The sequence below is a fragment of the Equus asinus genome, chromosome 17 (assembly GCF_041296235.1).
Source record: "Equus asinus isolate D_3611 breed Donkey chromosome 17, EquAss-T2T_v2, whole genome shotgun sequence".
Classification (NCBI taxonomy): Eukaryota; Metazoa; Chordata; class Mammalia; order Perissodactyla; family Equidae; genus Equus; species Equus asinus.
Window position 1 is genome coordinate 17,288,452 of NC_091806.1, and position 17,496 is coordinate 17,305,947.

The window sequence follows — 17,496 nt, forward strand, 5'->3', positions numbered from 1 at the left end:
ACTGACACTCCAGTTATGTGAGAGCCACTTGCAGAAAAAAATTTTCTTCTCCCTTCAGCAGAGTGTATCCTCAGAATCACCAACAGAATGAAACCATAAGAGAGCAGGACTATAGGTATAGTGGATATTTCAAATCAGCCCACAAAGCAAAAGAGTATAAATTGCTTTGCATGAATATCAGAACAAGAAGTGGCAAGAGTAGGAGGGATGTCACAAAAGACATGTCTAATTTCACTGAACGTACAGAAGGATAGGCTAAGTGTAGCCAATGTATATAAAGTAGCATGCAAGATGCCACCGAGATAGGAAGCAATGATGAGTGGCACATGGGTGGCGTGCTACCTGAATACAGTAGAGGGTTATAGATTGCTATATAGTGATCACATGTCATTGCAGCCAAGAGAAAGCATTCCATGGTTCCAAAGTAACAGCAAGAAACATTTGTTTTGCACATCCCAGGAATGAAATGGCTTTATTTTTCACATAAAATCCACTAACATATTTTGAGTAATTATTGAAGACTAGCAGGCATGTGCTGATGATAACACACTACTAAAATAGTACATGGGTTGTGGAGACAGAAATCTCCAATAACCAACACAATCAGTCCCAAATTTCCTATCAGAGTAAACAGGCAGGTTGCTAGAAACAGAAAGAATAAGATGATTTGCAGTCCAAAATTGTCTTTGAAGCCATTCAGTACAAATATAGCAACTTCTGTGGCATTCTACGTGTTGAAACACATGGAATAAACTTGAAAATATTCATAAAATTATAATTCATTTACTACAAAAACAGTAACCAATATTTTGACCCATAGGATGGTGAGGTATGGCCCCCTATTTATTTTTTGGCAATGTATAATTTCACAGTTGCAGATGAGGAAACAGTGACAACAGGGGGTCAAGTGTTTATGCCATTCACTGCAGATTCAAATGGAAAATATGGATGTTCACTCACTAGCTGAATTCATGTAATTCATCAACCATCAACTCAACTCGTTAATTTCTCACTGTATTCTATTAGCTGTTTTCATATTAATCACATAAGACATCTATTAGCTGTTTTCACATTAAATCACATTAAAACACCAAGTGATTGGCTAAAAGCTAATTTCCTTCTAACATGCAAACAAGTGAGGTAGTATATAACTGTACAGAGCATTTGAATAGAACATCAGCATTCTAGGCCTTTCAGTAGTTGTGTAAAATGGTTTGTTAAAATAGACTCACCTGTAGAATAAGAATATTAATATTTATTTTACAATATTGGAGTAAATATTGAAAGATAAAATGTGTTAATGAGATACAATCTTTACATTTATGTTAAATATAAAATATTCTGAACTAAGTTGGTTCTACAGAATAGCAACATCCTGGAGTGTAACATTTTATGAGCTAATCTCTAAACATTTTCTAACTATATTAGATCTTCTAGATTGTGTCTGAAAGAACTAATCAAGAGTTTTTTAAGGACAATAAACCGTGATTGAATTAAGCACTTGTATGACAACTTATATACCAATCAAATACATTTCTCAAATACTAAGAACTACATCATCATTTTTGACTAAATAGTTGGCCATATCTATTATTTTTGGATATTATTTTTGGATATCTAAATTCTATAAGCTTTTCAACTCCCTAAAAATCTGTGGTGAAAAGGGAAGAATTATTAAGAAAAAATATATGGTATGATTTTTTCAAGGTATTATACTTATTTAGGCATTATTTATTGTGGATCTAGTGAAATAGCAAGTAGATTATTACTGGAGTCACAATTAAAGTCCTTCTTTAAAAGGAACTAAGTAAAATATAACAACAAAAATAAACATTGCTTACACCAAGACATAAAACTTAATATTTAAGAGCAAAATAATAAGGGCCAGCCTGGTGGCACAGCGGTTAGGTTTGCACATTCTGCTTCTCTTCATCCTGGAGTTCACTAGTTTGGATCCCGGGTGTGGACATGGCACCGTTTGGCAAAAGCCATGCTATTGTAGGCATACCACATATAAAGTAGAGGAAGATAGGCATGGATATTAGCTCAGGACCAGTCTTCTTCAGAAAAAAGAGGAGGATTGACAGTAGTTAGCTCAGGGATAATTTTCCTCAAAAGAGAAAAAAGAGCAAAATAGTATAAAGAAATGAAAGAAAGAATAGCACAGGGACCGGCCTGGTGGTGCAGAGATTAAGTGCCCACATTCCACCTCAGCAGCCTGGGTTTCGCTGATTCGGATCCCGGGTGCAGACATGGCACCACTTGTCATGCCATGCCGTGGCAGGTGTCCCACATATAAAGTAGAGGAAGATGGGCATAGATGTTAGCTCAGGGCCAGTCTTCCTCAGTGAAAAGAGGAGGATTGGCAGCAATTAGCTCTGGGTTAATCTTCATCAAAAAAAAAGGAGAAAACAGGGGCTGGCCCCGTGGCCGAGTGGTTAAGTTTGCGCGCTCCGCTGCAGGCGGCCCAGTGTTTCGTCGGTTCGAATCCTGGGCGCGGACATGGCACTGCTCGTCAGACCACGCTGAGGCAGCGTCCCACATGCCACAACTAGAGGAACCCACAACGAAGAATACACAACTATGTACCGGGGGGCTTTGGGGAGAAAAAGGAAAAAATAAAAAAAATCTTTAAAAAAAAAAAAAAAAGGAGAAAACAATAGCAGAAATATTTCCTATATAATCACGTTATTAAACAAATCAGAAATCAAGTGTACACTTGAACGTATGCTCCAGCTTCAATATGTTGACCTGGATCCCATCAGTAAGAGAAAGATGCCTTTGGATTAGAAATAGTTATAGGAGGAGAAGAAAGCACATTCCACAATCTCCTGGGAAAGACAAAGTCAAGAATCTTAGAAAATTTGTCAATATAAAGAGAAAATATTTCAATTGAATTATTGGAAAGGAATAAAGCCAGAGAAAACAAGAAATACTCACATTAGTGTTCAGAGAAGGGAGAATTTAGATTGAATCCTATTTATTATAAATAAAAATAAAAACAAAACAAGTTAGAAACCACAAACTACATACTCTAAATGAAATACTTTTGAGTGGCTCTAATACTGTAAGATGTTTTAATATGTATCATTTAACTAAAAATGTGTTAATAACTTGATTGGAAAACCCCCAAATAGTGTTTTTTCCCCGTTATTTTAAAGTATCCTGGGAAGGATGACATGAATATTAACTGAACAGAGTTTGAGATGAGTGTTTATACAGGGTTAAAAGTGATTATGGACATGAGGTAAAAGCAGAATCAAAAGAAATAAATAAAAAATTTGATGAATATAATGAAATCTATCTTTTAAAAATGTGGCCAGGAGTCACAAGAAAAAGATCAGCCCCAATACAATTCTTGACTCCACTTCAATGATATATCTTATTCAAAGCAAATAATATAGGATTTAGAATCTGAAAGTATGTTTTCGTCGACTACGTTTATGATTAAAATCCATGTACGATGTTAGACTTTCTCTCCAAAGTTTATTATTTTTTAAAATTGTAATGTATTTGAATGACCACACAGAAAAACAACATATAAGCAGGTAGACTAGGTGAATGTGTAAAGCAATAATTGTATAAAGCAATTTCATTTAAATATGTCCAATTTTAGTTACAATGTTAAAATGACTATATACCTGAAATTTTACCATCAGATATATTTATTTTTTAAGCATTAGCAAATATTGAGTCACAAAAGTAAAATTATAACTAATAATTGAAAAATGTATGTGACCAGAACCTTAAGCCATATATTTCATTCTTCAGCTATATGTAATATGTTTGTTTTGTGATTATTAACACACACCAAAACATTATTCTATCAGGATTAAGTCAAGTGAATCGTATTTTTATTTATTTATTTTTTGTGTGAGGAAGATGGGCCTTGAGCTAACATCTGTGTGAATCTTTCTCTATTTTATGTGGGAAGCTGCCACAGTGTGCCTTGACGAGTGCACTAGGTCTGTGCCTGGGAACTCAACCTGCAAAAATCATGGGTCACCAAAGCAAAGCGTGTGAACTTAACCACTATGAGAACAGGCTGGCCACCTAATGCATCATATTTTGATTGTGATTTTTTTCCTTTACTCACTCTGTATGTCTTTCTATTAATCTTTAGAGAATAAAGAGTTTGTGGATTGTGTGATCTATTGAGATAAAAAATATACACGGATCACCAGAATACCATTTGCTATGTTACAATGTGCTTAAGTTTACTTTGTTAAATAAAATAGTGAAAGATTGCAATGTTAAATACTTCCACTAAATTTCTCTTGAAACAGGAATTTCTACTAGATGCCAAAATAAAAGTTAGATATCACTAAGTCAATATTAGAATATACTGAGAGGACTGAGACTTATAAAGAGAAAATGACTATGATTTGTGAAGAATTTAATAATATACAGTCAACTTTTAAAATTAAGGTAAAGTGAATTGTAAAAATACTATTTTAATAAAAGGCTGAAAATTCCAAATATCTTTGGCTCAACATTATAACATTGTTTTCAAAGGAAGAGAAAAATAATATTAGTCATGTGTTGAGCACATGCAGCAGGAACAGACTTTTAGGCACATTATAGCATAGTGTGCAACTCTCACACTTAATTAATAACAAAGACAAGATTCATTCCCAGGTCTCTTTCATAGGGCATGCACTTTCACCATTTTATGCTGCCTCCTATAGTACCATGACTTCCTTCTATAACTGATTTCCCCAATTGTCACTCCCAGTAATGTAACACAGGATTCTTGACATATATTTAAATATTTTTTAAACATTGAGAGTAGAAAAATGTTATGAAATAGTAGTAATTTGCAGTGGCTTCTGCACCAAAAAGCTAGAAAAATAAAAGGATAGTAGATTGTTTCCACATTATATTAAAATATAAGCCATTAGATATTTGAACAGGTCAAATATTTTCTTGCACTACACTGATAAATTTTCCCTATTGTCCTTGTTCTTTTCCTTATTGTTCTTTGATCGTTCATCTTCCATCAGGAAAATGAAAGCATACACACAATTTGGAGCACTCTCACTTAACTATACAAATATAAATCCAATGGTTTCTATTTTCTTTATTCACCTATGCAATAGACATCAACTAAAGGTTTTAGTACTGGGGAATTTATAACATATTTGACGTTAATATTTTAGATTTTCTCTCCTAAAACATTCTGAAAATGACCTGAATTTTTCCCTTACCTGTGGAACAGAAAAGGAAGATTTAGATACACTGTGAGTATGATTAGTTTGAATTGTATACATCCATTTACTCAACTGGTGATAAAAACCCATAGGTGATGCTCCAAGGGGAATATGCCCCAGTTATCTTCTGGTTCAAAATAGCAACATGATTTACTCAATAGTAAAAAAGAAAATGGTATAGAATAATTCACTACATGCTGATATTTATTGAAGAAATAGAGTCCTCTGGCCTCTGATTTATAATGATAATTTAGATTTGCCTTTCCCTAATGGTTAGTGATGTTAAGTATTTTTTAATATTAGCCTGTTGGCGATTTGTATGTTGTCTTTGAAGAAATGACTATCTAATTGGCTTGCAAATATTTTCTTCTTCTTATATTACATAGGTTGCATTTTCTCTTGGTAGATTCTTTCTTTTGTGTAGATTTTTAATTTGATGTAGTCCCACTTATCTAATTTTGTTCTTGTTGCCTGTGTCTTAAGGTATCATATTCATGATCATTGCCAAGCCAAATGTCATGAAGCTTTCCCCTTATGATTTCTTCTAGGAGTTTTACAGTTTCAGGTATTATGTTTAAGTCTTTAAGTAGGCTTTTGTGCATGGTGTAATATAAGGATGGAATTACATTCTTTTTAATGTGAATATATGTTTTTCCAAATACAATTTGGAGAAGTGGCAATCCCCTCCCTGTTGTTCATTGTTGACACCCTTGTTGAAGACTAGCTGACCATATATTTGTTGGTTTATATCTGAGCTTATTTTTTTTATTCCATTGGTCTATATGTCTGTTTTTATTCCAATGACATACTGTTTAATTACTATAGCTTTGTAATATATTTTGAAATCAGGAAGTGTGGTGACTCCAACTTTGGCCTTCTTGCTCAAGTTTTCTTTGGACATTTGAGTTCCTTTGTGGTATCACATGAAATTTCTATTTCTGCAAAAAGAAATACCATTTACTTTTTCACAAGGTATGCACTGACTCTTTAGATCACTTTTGATAGTGTGGACATTTCAACAAATGCAAATTAAAACCAGAATGGGGTATCATTTCACACCTGTTAGGATGGCTGTTATTTAAAAAAACTGAGATAACAAGTGTTAGCGAGTATGTGGAAGAAGTGGAACTCATGCACTGTTGGTGAGAATGCAAAATAGTGCATTAACTATTGAAGACAGTATGGAGACTCCTCAAAAAAAATAAATTTATTTATGATAATATCCAGCAAATTCACTTCCCAGTATACTTCCAAAAGAACTGAAATCTGTATCTCAAAGAGATATATGCACTTCCTTATTACACCATTATTCACAATAATCAAGGTATGGAAAAAAATTAAATGTCCATTGAAAGATGAATAAAGAAAATGTTATACGTATATACATATGCGTAATAGAATATTATTCAGCATTAAAAAATAAGGAAATCTTAGCATATGCTACAACATTGATGGACTCATAGAATTTTATGCTAAATGAAATAAGCCAATCACAGAAGGACAAATAATACAGAAGTCCACTTATACAAGATATCTAACTTGCATGTAAATTATACCTCAATAAAGTGTTTATATATATTTATATATATATATACATGTTTTAACAATAGATAAGGACTCTTTTTTTAATTACAATCTGTCACCATAAGCATGTGCTCTATCACTCCTTTCCTTCTTCTCCTTCCACCCTTCCTCTCTGGTAACCACTAATCTAATCTCTGTATCTATGTGTTTGTTTCTTATTGATTTTTTTTATCTTTACGTTGTGAGTGAAATCATACGATATTTGACTTTCACTGTTTGACATTTCACTTAGCATAATATCCTCAAGTTCCATCCATGATGTTACAAATGGCAAGGTTTCATCTTTTTGTACCTGAGTAATATTCCATTGTGTATATATACCACATCTTCTTTATCCCTCCATCCACTGATGGACAGTTAGGTTGTTTCCAAGTCTTGGATATCGTGATTTATGGTACAATGAACATAGGGGTGAAAATATCTTTTTGCATTCATGTTTTTGTGTACTTTGGATAAATATCCAGAAGTGGAATAACTGGATACACCAATGCTATTCTTAACTTCTTGAGGAATCTCTATACAGTTTTCTATATTGGCTGCACCAGTTTATATTCCCACGAGGAGTGTAAGAGAGTTCCTTTTTCCCCACATGCTCTCCAACACTTGTTATTTATTTTCTTGTTAACTACAGCCATTCTTATTACCATGAGGGGATATCCCAGTGTAGTTTTTATTTGAATTTCCATAATAATTTATGATCTTAAACATCTTTTCATGTGCCTGTTCACCATCTGCATATCTTCTTTGGAGAAATATCTGTCCAGATCCTCTTCACATTTTTTAATTGGGATGTTTTTGTTGTTGAGTTGTATGAATTCTTTATCTATTTTGGATATTAACCCTTTTTCATATATACTATTTACAAATATCTTCTCCCAATTGTTAGGTTCTCTTTTCATTTTGTTGATGGTTTCCTTTGCTGTTGGGAAGCATTTTAGTTTGAAGTAGTTCCATTTATTTGTTTTTTTGTTTGCTTCCCTTGCCTGGTGAGACATGGTATTCAAAAAGATATTGATAGGATTTACATTGAAGAGACTTTTCTTTCCCCATTGTAAGTTCTTGGCTCCCTTGTCAAGAATTAGCTATCCATAAATGTGTGAGATTATTTATGGACTTTTGATCCTATCTCATTGACCTGTGTGTCTATTTTTGTGCCAGTACTTTGCTGTTTTGATTACTATAGCTTTGTAGTATATTTTTAAATCAGGAAGTGTGATACCTCAAGCTTTCTCCTTTTTTTCTCAGAATTGCTTTGGCTATTTGGTATCTTTTGTTGTTAGGATTCTTTTCTCTATTTCCATGAAAAATGTCATTGAGAGTTGGCAGTGATTTGGTTGAATCTGTAGGTTGCTTTAGGAAGTATGAGGATTTAACTATGTTAATTCTTCTGATTCAAGAGCATGGAATATCTTTTCATTTCTTTGCATCTTCTTTGATTTCTTTAAAGAGTGTTTTGTAGTTTTCAGTGTACAATTCTTTCGCATCTTTGGTTAAAGAATCCTACTTAAGGGGAAAGAAAAAAACACAAGAATAAGAAGTGTGAAGGTCAAAAGACAAAAGCAGTAAAAATGTCTTTCTCCATGATAAAAAGCTAAGGGATAAACACACACACACAAGAGGTTTAATATAATATCAAAATCATAATATATGGGGGGAGGGGAGTAAAAGGTCTTTACTAAGAGGTCAAACATAAAAAACCAACAACTTAATATAGGCTATTATGTATGAACCTCATGGTAATCATAAACCAGAAACCTATAATAAATACACACAAAATAAAGAGATTGGAACCCAAACTTAATACAAAAGTAAGTCATCAAATGACAAAGGGAAGGAGCAAGAAAAGAATTAAGGAACAGGTAAGAACTACTAAAAACCCAGAAAAAAGTCACAAAATGGCTATAAGTACATACTTATAAATAGCTACATTACATATCAACAGACTAAATGTTCCACTCAAAATATATAGGGTGGTTGAAAGTATTAAAAAATGAGACCCATATATATGCTGCATAGAAGAAACACAATTTAAATCTAAAAACATTCACAAACTTAAAATGAAGTGATAGAAAAAGATAATCCAAGAAACTGAAAATGAAAAGAAAGCTGGGGTAGCAATACTTATATCAACAAAATAGACTTTAAAACAAAAACTCTAACAAGAGAAAAAGATGGGCACTACTTAATGATAAAGGGAACAATCCAACAAGAGGGCATAACACTTGTAAATATCTATGCACCCAACATAGGAGCACCTAAATATATAAAGCATTTATTAACAGACAAAAAAGGAGAAATTGACAGCAACACAATAATGGTGGGAGATTTTAACATTCCACTTGCATAAATGGATAATTCATCCAAAGAGAAGATCAGTGAAGAAACATTGGCCTTGGGGCTCGCCCGGTGGCGCAGCCATTAAGTTCACATGTTCCACTTTGGCAGCCTGGGGTTTACTGGTTCAGACCCTGGGTGTTGACATGGCACTGTTTGGCAAGCCATGATGTGGCATGCACCCCACATATAAAATAGAGGGAAGTGGACATGGATGTTAGCTCAGGGCAAGTCTTCCTCAGGAAAAAGATCAGGACTGGTGGCAGATGTTAGTTCAGAGCTAATCTTCCTCACAAAAAAAAAAAAAAAGAAAGAAAGAAAACATTGGCCTTAAATGACATATTGAAGCAGGTGGACTTAGTAGATATATACAGAACATTCCATTCAAAACCACAGGATACACATTCTTTTCAAGTCCATATGGAATATTCTCCAGGATACATCACATATTAGGTCACAAAACAAGTCTCAATAAGTTTAAGAAGATTGAAATCTATTCTGACCACAATGGTATGGAACTAGAAATCGTTCACAAGTAGAAAACTGGAAAAGCCAAAAATGTGTGGAAATTAAACAAAAATGCCACTGAAAAGTATTGTGTCAATGAAGGAACCAAAGGAGAAATCAAAAAATACCTGGAAACAACTAAAATGAAAATAAGACAAGCCAAAATTTATAGGATACAGCAAAATCAGTAGTAAGAGGGAAGTTTATAGCAATATGGCCCTACCTCAAGAAATAAGAAAAATATCAAATAAATAATCTAAGAATATACATAAAGGAACTAGAAAAGATGAAAAAACAAAGCCAAAAATCAGCAGACGCAAGGAAATAATAAATGTCAGGGTGGAAATAAATGAAATAGAGAGTATAATACAATAGAAAAATCAGTGGAACTTGCCCTTTAAAAGATAAACAAAATCGACAAACCCTTAGCTAGACTCACCAAGAATAAAACAGAAAAGGCTCAAATCAGTAAAATCAGAAATGAAAGAAGAGAAATTACAATGGCCACCACAGAAATACAAAGGACTATAAGAGAATACTATGAAAAGCTATAAGCAAACAGATTGGATAATCTTGATGAAATTGATAAATTCTTAGAATCATGCAACCTTCCAGACTGAATCAAGAAGAAATAGAGAATCTTAATAGACGAATTGCTAGGAAGAAAATCAGAACAGTACTCAAAATCTTTCCAAAAATCAAGTCAAAGACAAGATGGCTTTTCTGGTGAATTCCACCAAATATTCAGTGAAGAGTTAATACCTATCCTTCTTAAACTCTTCCAAAAGCTTGAAGAGGAGAGAAAGATTCCTAAATCTTTTTTTTTAAAGATTTTATTTTTTCCCTTTTCTCCCCAAAGCCCCCCAGTACATAGTTGTATATTCTTTGTTGTGGGTCCTTTTAGTTGTGGCACGTGGGACGCCGCCTCAGCGTTGTTTGATGAGCACCCAGGACTCGAACCAACAAAACACTGGGCCACCTGCAGCGGAGCACGTGAACTTAACCACTCGGCCATGGGGCCAGCCCCAGATTCCTAAATCTTTCTACAAGTCCAACATCACCCTGATAGTGAATCCAGACAAGAACAACACAAAATAGAAAATTATAGGCCAATATCACTGAAGAACAAAGATAGAAAAATCTTCAATAAAATACTAGTAAATCAAGTACAACAATGCATTAAAAATAATCATACACCATGATAAAGTGGGATTTATTCCAGGGATGTAAGGATAGTTCAAGAGCCAAATCAATCGATGTGATACACCACATTGACAAAATGAGGACTAACATTCAAAGAAAAATACTAAACTTTATTTTTTAAAATGTTAAAAACATGACTAATACCAATATAAAGTGGCAAATAGCAAAAGTTTGTTAGCTTTCTCACTAATAGGAGAATCTGTAAGAAAACAAGTTATTCAGATCATTTACACATTGGGGACTTAGTTTACTAGAAATAGTAAAAAAATAAAAGGCTGTCTCCTCTTTAAATTCTATTGAAGAAAAGATACATATAGAAAAGTATAGCATTGGTGCAGCTTGATGAATTTCACAGTCTGAACACAACCCTATAAATAAGACCAAGACTAAGAAGTAGAATATTGTCAACACCCTAGATGCCTCCCTTATACTGTCTTCTTGTCACCATCTCCTGTACAACAGAAATCTCCATTCTGAAGCAAATGCTAATTGATTTAACAGCTAGTTTTTTTTTTAAGTTAGAGTTATTAGATTTTAATATAAATTAGTAAAACTCCACCATTTTTAGGCACCAGTTATATGAATTTTGTCAAACCCATACAATCATAAACTGTAATTAAATTATAAAACATTTTCCTCATTCTAAAATTCTCATCATATCACTTTTAGTCAATGGTCTGCCTTGACCATACAGTTCTGCCACCCATAGGTGTGTTCTCCATTTTTACATTTTTGCTTTGTTCAGAATCTGATATAACTGGAATTGTATTGTCTGCAATTTTTGGCTTTGGCTTCTTCCACTCAGCACAATATATTTAAGGTCTGTGTGCTTGAATATATCAACAGTGTTATTCCTATTAATTTCTGAGTAGTACTCCATTCTATGGATGTAATATAGTTAGTTTATCCATGAGTTTTGAAACTTCCTTTTGAAAGGATACTATGTTGTCTGAGTAAGTCAGCTGGAAATGATCAGTATTAAATTATATATAGTAGAGGTAGTGTTTCCTATACAGAATCCATATCCAAAGGCCTTGTTACTTTTAAAGGGTAGCAAAAGACATTAACATCACATTTCTCAATAGCAATATTTCATGCCAAGATAAAATAGGAATGGGGAAACAATAAAAGACAAATATGAATAGAGGATTAAAGGAAGCCAAATGAACTTCAACTCTTCTTTGTTAATGTCAGTATTTCTCATAATAGGAAACCAAGAAGTTGTATCTAAAAAACAAAGGACAACACATAAAATATCAAGGTAATTTGTAAAATGTTGCAATTTTTTTTAAAAAGCTTGTTTTAAAAAATATAGAACTTTCTAAAAATTTATAAATATATTTCTAAGAAACAGAAACATTCTAAAATAAATAATTAATGACAGAGAGAGTAATGAAGATAGACTACAATGGGAAAGACTTTACGTACGTTTGTGGGCATGTGTGTGACTGTGTGTATATATACCTGTATAAGTCTGTGTGTGTATGACACATACTTATAACACAAACATTATGATAAAGCCAAGATTAAATAAATGCATAGCAAAAATTTTAAATGCACCTAAAATACCTTTTAAAAAGAAAAGACATTCAGTATAGTTTTATAAAAGCAAAATATAAAGTATTTCAAAAGGGTAAAAATAAAAGCTTGAGTACATATACATTTTGGCAATAGACAAGAAAAGAAAGTATTGGTTGCATATTTTTACTAGGGAATATAGAATGCAGGAAAACTATCAAAATAAAAAAGGATACTTTATAATGATAGATTTTAATTAACAATGAAGACTTAGCAGTGACTGTTATCTACAAATAGTAATGTAGCAATAAATATGTTAAAGCAGAAAACTTCCCATAGAGAAGATACAAAGACAGAAGTAGAAGCATTCTAACATTCAGAAAACCTATCACACATCTATTAAACATTTTCAGTCAAGAAAACATTTGGGAAAGATGACAGCAATATGGCCAAGTGAGCTGTTCCCTTTATCTCTCCCCCTTTGAACTACAACTAAATGGGAATTCACTGACAAACAAAGGATACCCACACAGCACAACAGGATTCCTGAGAGACCGAAGCAACTATACAACTAAAAGTGGATGGGCTGGGACTCTAGGAAGTAATGGAGATAGGCAAGCACTCCCCAACCCCTCCCCAGCAGTCCTGTTTGCATGCATGAATGCTTTCCAGGCTAGGTGTGCCCACAGTGCTGCTGCAATCCTGCAAGTAAGAACACACTTCAGCATGACTATAAGAAAAAGCAGAGGCAGCCCTGAGCCCACATGCAAATGCTCTCCTGACTTGCAGGAGTGCCAACTGTGCCACTGTGGCCCCACAAATGGAAATGTGCCTTAGCATGACTGTAAGAAGAGATGGCAGAAGCCCTGAGCCTTCACACAAATGCTTTCCTGGCAGGTGGGAAATCATTCTAGCAAACTGGATGGGATCATAAGCACAGCTTCTGCTTCCCCCTAGTGGTTGCAGGTAGAATCTGTGACTTGATACTACCAAAAATGTGCCAGCAAGGGATTAGTTCATCAAATACCATGAAAAACCACATCATCAAGTCAGATCAGAAGGAAAATGACAAGTCTCTATAATTCAGACTTGAAGTCACAGAGAGTTACAATCTAAATGATAGAGAATTCAAAATACCTGTCAGGACGAAACTCAATGAGTTACAAGAAAACTCAGAAAGACAGTTCTATGAGCCCAGCAATGAAATTATTGAGAGGAAGGACTACTTCACCAAAGAGTTTGAAACAAAAAAAAAGGGAAAGCAGAAATTCTGGATATGAAGAATATAATTAAGGAAATAAATAATCTCGAATAATTAAACAAAAAGCTGACATTATGGAAGAAAGAATTTGTGATTTGGAGGATAGAAATACAAAAATGCTTCAGATAGATGGGGATACAGAACTAAGAGAGATTTCTTAAAAATGACTGAATTCTTTGTGACATATCTGACTCAATTATGGAAAGCACCATAAGTGTTATAGGTATTCCAGATTTATAAGCAAGTTAGAAAGGACCAGGGAGATTGCTCAAACAGATAATAGCTGAGAACTTCCCAAACCTGGGTAAAGAACTAGACATACAAATACATGAAGCCAATGGAACTCCTATTTACATCAATGCTAAAAAGACCTTCTCCAAGGCATACAATAGTAAAGCTGACAAAAATCAACAACAAAAAGTAAGTATTAAGGGAAGCAAGGCAGAAGAAAACAACCTACAAAGGAACCCCTACCAAGCTTTCAGTGGATTTCTTGGCAGAAATCCTACAGTCTAGGAGATAATGGAAGTACATATTCAAAATACTGAAAGACAGAAACTTTTAGCCAAGAATACACTATCCAGTGAACCTGTCCTTTGGATATGATGGAGAAATAAAAGATTTTCCAGGTAAAAAAAGTTGAGGGAATTCATAACCGACCTCCCATACAAGAAATGACCAAGGGTGGCCTCATACCCGAAACAAAAATGCAAAATCTGCAAAGCTTTGCACAAGGTGATAAATAGACAGAAAAAAATCAGAAAACTGTAGCTCTCTTTCAAAAGAGGGTAGCAAATACTTATTTATAACTTAAAAGATAAAGGAAGAAAAACATGAAAAGTAACTATAAGCACTTCAACTTAGTCACAGACTCACAACATGAAACAGAATAATTTGTGACAACAATAACTCAGAAGTGGAAGAGGAAGGGATGGAACCTGTTTAGGCTAATGGAGTTAGGAGGCTATCAGAAAACAGACTGTCTCTTTTATGACACCATTATACAAATGTCATGGTAACCACTTAATGAAAATCAGAGCAGAGCCACAATAAATATAAAAGGAGAAAACCACCACAGAAAATGATCAAAATGAAATGGCACTCAGTAATACAAAGTAAGATAAGCAATGGAAATATAGAACAACGAGAAAACAAAAGATAAAATGGCAGTATTAAGCCCTCATGTAGCAATAATCACTCTAAATGTAAATGGATTGAATTCTCCCATCAAAAGACGCAGAGTAGCTGGATGGATTAAAACACAAGACCCCAAAATATGCTGCCTCCAGGAAACACATCTCAACTCTAAAGACAAACATAGGCTCAGAGTGGAGGGATGGAAGACAATACTCTAAGCAAAAGGCAAACAAAAGAAGGTGGGTGTTGGTGCTGGCCCAATGGCTCAGTAGTTCAATTTTCACATTCTGGTTTGGTGACCTGGGGTTCGCCGGACTGGATATCAGGTGCAGACCTATGCACTGCTTGTCAAGTCATGCTGTGGCAGGCATCCTACATATAAAGTAGAGGAAGATGGGCACAGATGTTAGCTCAGGACCAGTCTTCCTCAAAAAAAAAAATGCATGTGTCCATAATTTTAGCCGACAAAGTAGACTTCAAGATAAAAAAGACAATGAGAGACAAAGAGGGACAGTATATAATGATAAAGAGGGCTTTCCACCAAGAGAACATAACACTTATATGTATATTCGCACCTACCGCAGGAGCATGGAATTATATAAAGTGGCCATTAACAGCCCTAAAGGGAGAAATTGACAACAATACAATTCTACTTGGGCACCTCAACACCCCACTTACATCAATGGATATATCATCAAGACAGAAAGTCAACAAGCAAATAATAGATTTAAAGGAAATAGTGGACTTAAATGAAACACTGATCACATGGACTTAAGAGATATAAAAGAGCATTCCATCCAAGAACAGCAGAATATACATTCTTCTCAAGTGTACATGGAACATTCTTAATACACCATATGATGGGAAACAAGACAAGACCCAATAAATTTAAGAGGACTGAAATCATATCGAGTATCTTTTCTGACCATAATGTTCGAATTAGAAATCAAGTACAAGGAAAAAGCTGGGAAAGTCACAAGTATGTGGAGAATAAACAACATGCTACTGAAGAACCATTGTATCAATGAAACAATCAAAATAGAAATTAAAAATACCTGGAGACAAATGAAAATGAAAATACAGCATACCAACTATTACGAGATAAAGCAAATGCAGTTATAGGAGGGATAGTCATAGCAATACGGGCCCACCTCAACAAATAATAAGAAACCAACCCAGCCATCACCTGGATCTCAGAATCCTAGATTCTAGAACAGTGAGAAATACATTTTTGTTGTTTAAGCCACCACTCTGTAATTTGTTACAGCAGTCCTAACAAAATAACACAATCTGTCTCAGCATATATGTACATATGTGTGTATATATATGTGTGTGTGTGTATCTGAGAGTGAATTAAGTAAGAAGCAAATAGATGACAGTTTTTCTCCATGCGTGGAAACTGCACAGGTGCAGGTATAACTATGATTTTTATCTAAAAATGTTGAAGTACAGAAAGATATTAAACTAAAGCAAAATATTTTTATCACAACTTCTTGATATGGAGATAACAAACATCATTCTTAATTAGTTTCCATTCAATAGTTAGTTTGAAAAATCTACTTTATTGATGCATTCATTTTTACCAAACACTCTTTTCATTGCCCTTTTTACATCTTTGTTCCTTAAACTGTAGATGATGGGATTCAGCATGGGAATCACAAGGGTGTAAAATGTTGACACTCTCATGTCATGGTCCAAAGAGTAACTGGAACTTGGTCTCACATACATGAAGAGGATTGTTCCATGATAAATTGACATCCCAGTTAGATGAGAACCACATGTAGAAAATACTTTTTGTCTCCCTTCAGCAGAATGAATCTTCAGAATTTCCACCAGAATGAAACCATAGGAGATCAGGACAATCAGTATAGACACTGTCTCAATAGAGCCCACAAAGTAGAAGAGTAAAAGCTGATTTGTGTGAGTGTCAGCACAAGAAATAGCAAGGAGAGGAGGGATGTCACAAAAGAAATGTTTAATTTCATTGGATGCACAAAAGGATAGGCTAAATGTGGCCCCTGTATGCACTGAAGCATTCAAAATGCCACCAATATAGGAAGCAATGATGAGTGGCACATAGACCCTGGAAGACATGCTAACTGAATACAGCAGAGGGTTGTAGATTGCTACATAGCGATCATATGCCATTGAGGCCAAGAGAAAACATTCTGTGGCCCCAAAGTAACAGCGAGAAACATCTGTGCTGCACATCCAAGGAATGAAATGGCTTTCCTCTCATACAGGAAATTGACCAACAATTTTGGGCCCACAACTGAAGAAAGGCAGGCATCCAAGAATGATAACACACTCAGAAAGCAATACATAGGGTTGTGAAGCTGGGAATCCTTAATCACCAATACAACCAGTCCCAAATTTCCTATCAGAGTAAAAAGATAGATTGCTAGAAATAGCAAAAATAGGAAAACTTGTGTATCAGAATCATCTGTGAATCCCATCAATATAAACATGGTAACTTCAGTCACATTTTTCACCTGAATCCTGTATAAATATAAATCTGATGTCAACTGTGACATTTCAGTTTTATTTATAGGTTTTAAAACAATGTTTTTGAAAATAGAACCCACCCTATTATATTCTCTTGTTTGTTTCTTAGAAGGGCACATCGAAATCCTTGGCAATGAAGGAATAGGCCTTGATGAAGTTTGATCCAAGTGAATGCATTACCCTGTTAAGTTGAAGAATTATTTTATTAAGGGTTGACTAAATTTGCCATGCTAAAGA

At 34.3% G+C, this 17,496-nt stretch overlaps 1 pseudogene; it reads right to left on the reverse strand.

The window, feature by feature from the left end:
• Nucleotides 1-16,296: 16,296 nt before the first annotated feature.
• LOC139040508 (olfactory receptor 5T1-like) lies at nt 16,297-17,288 on the reverse strand (annotated as a pseudogene).
• Nucleotides 17,289-17,496: the final 208 nt, after the last annotated feature.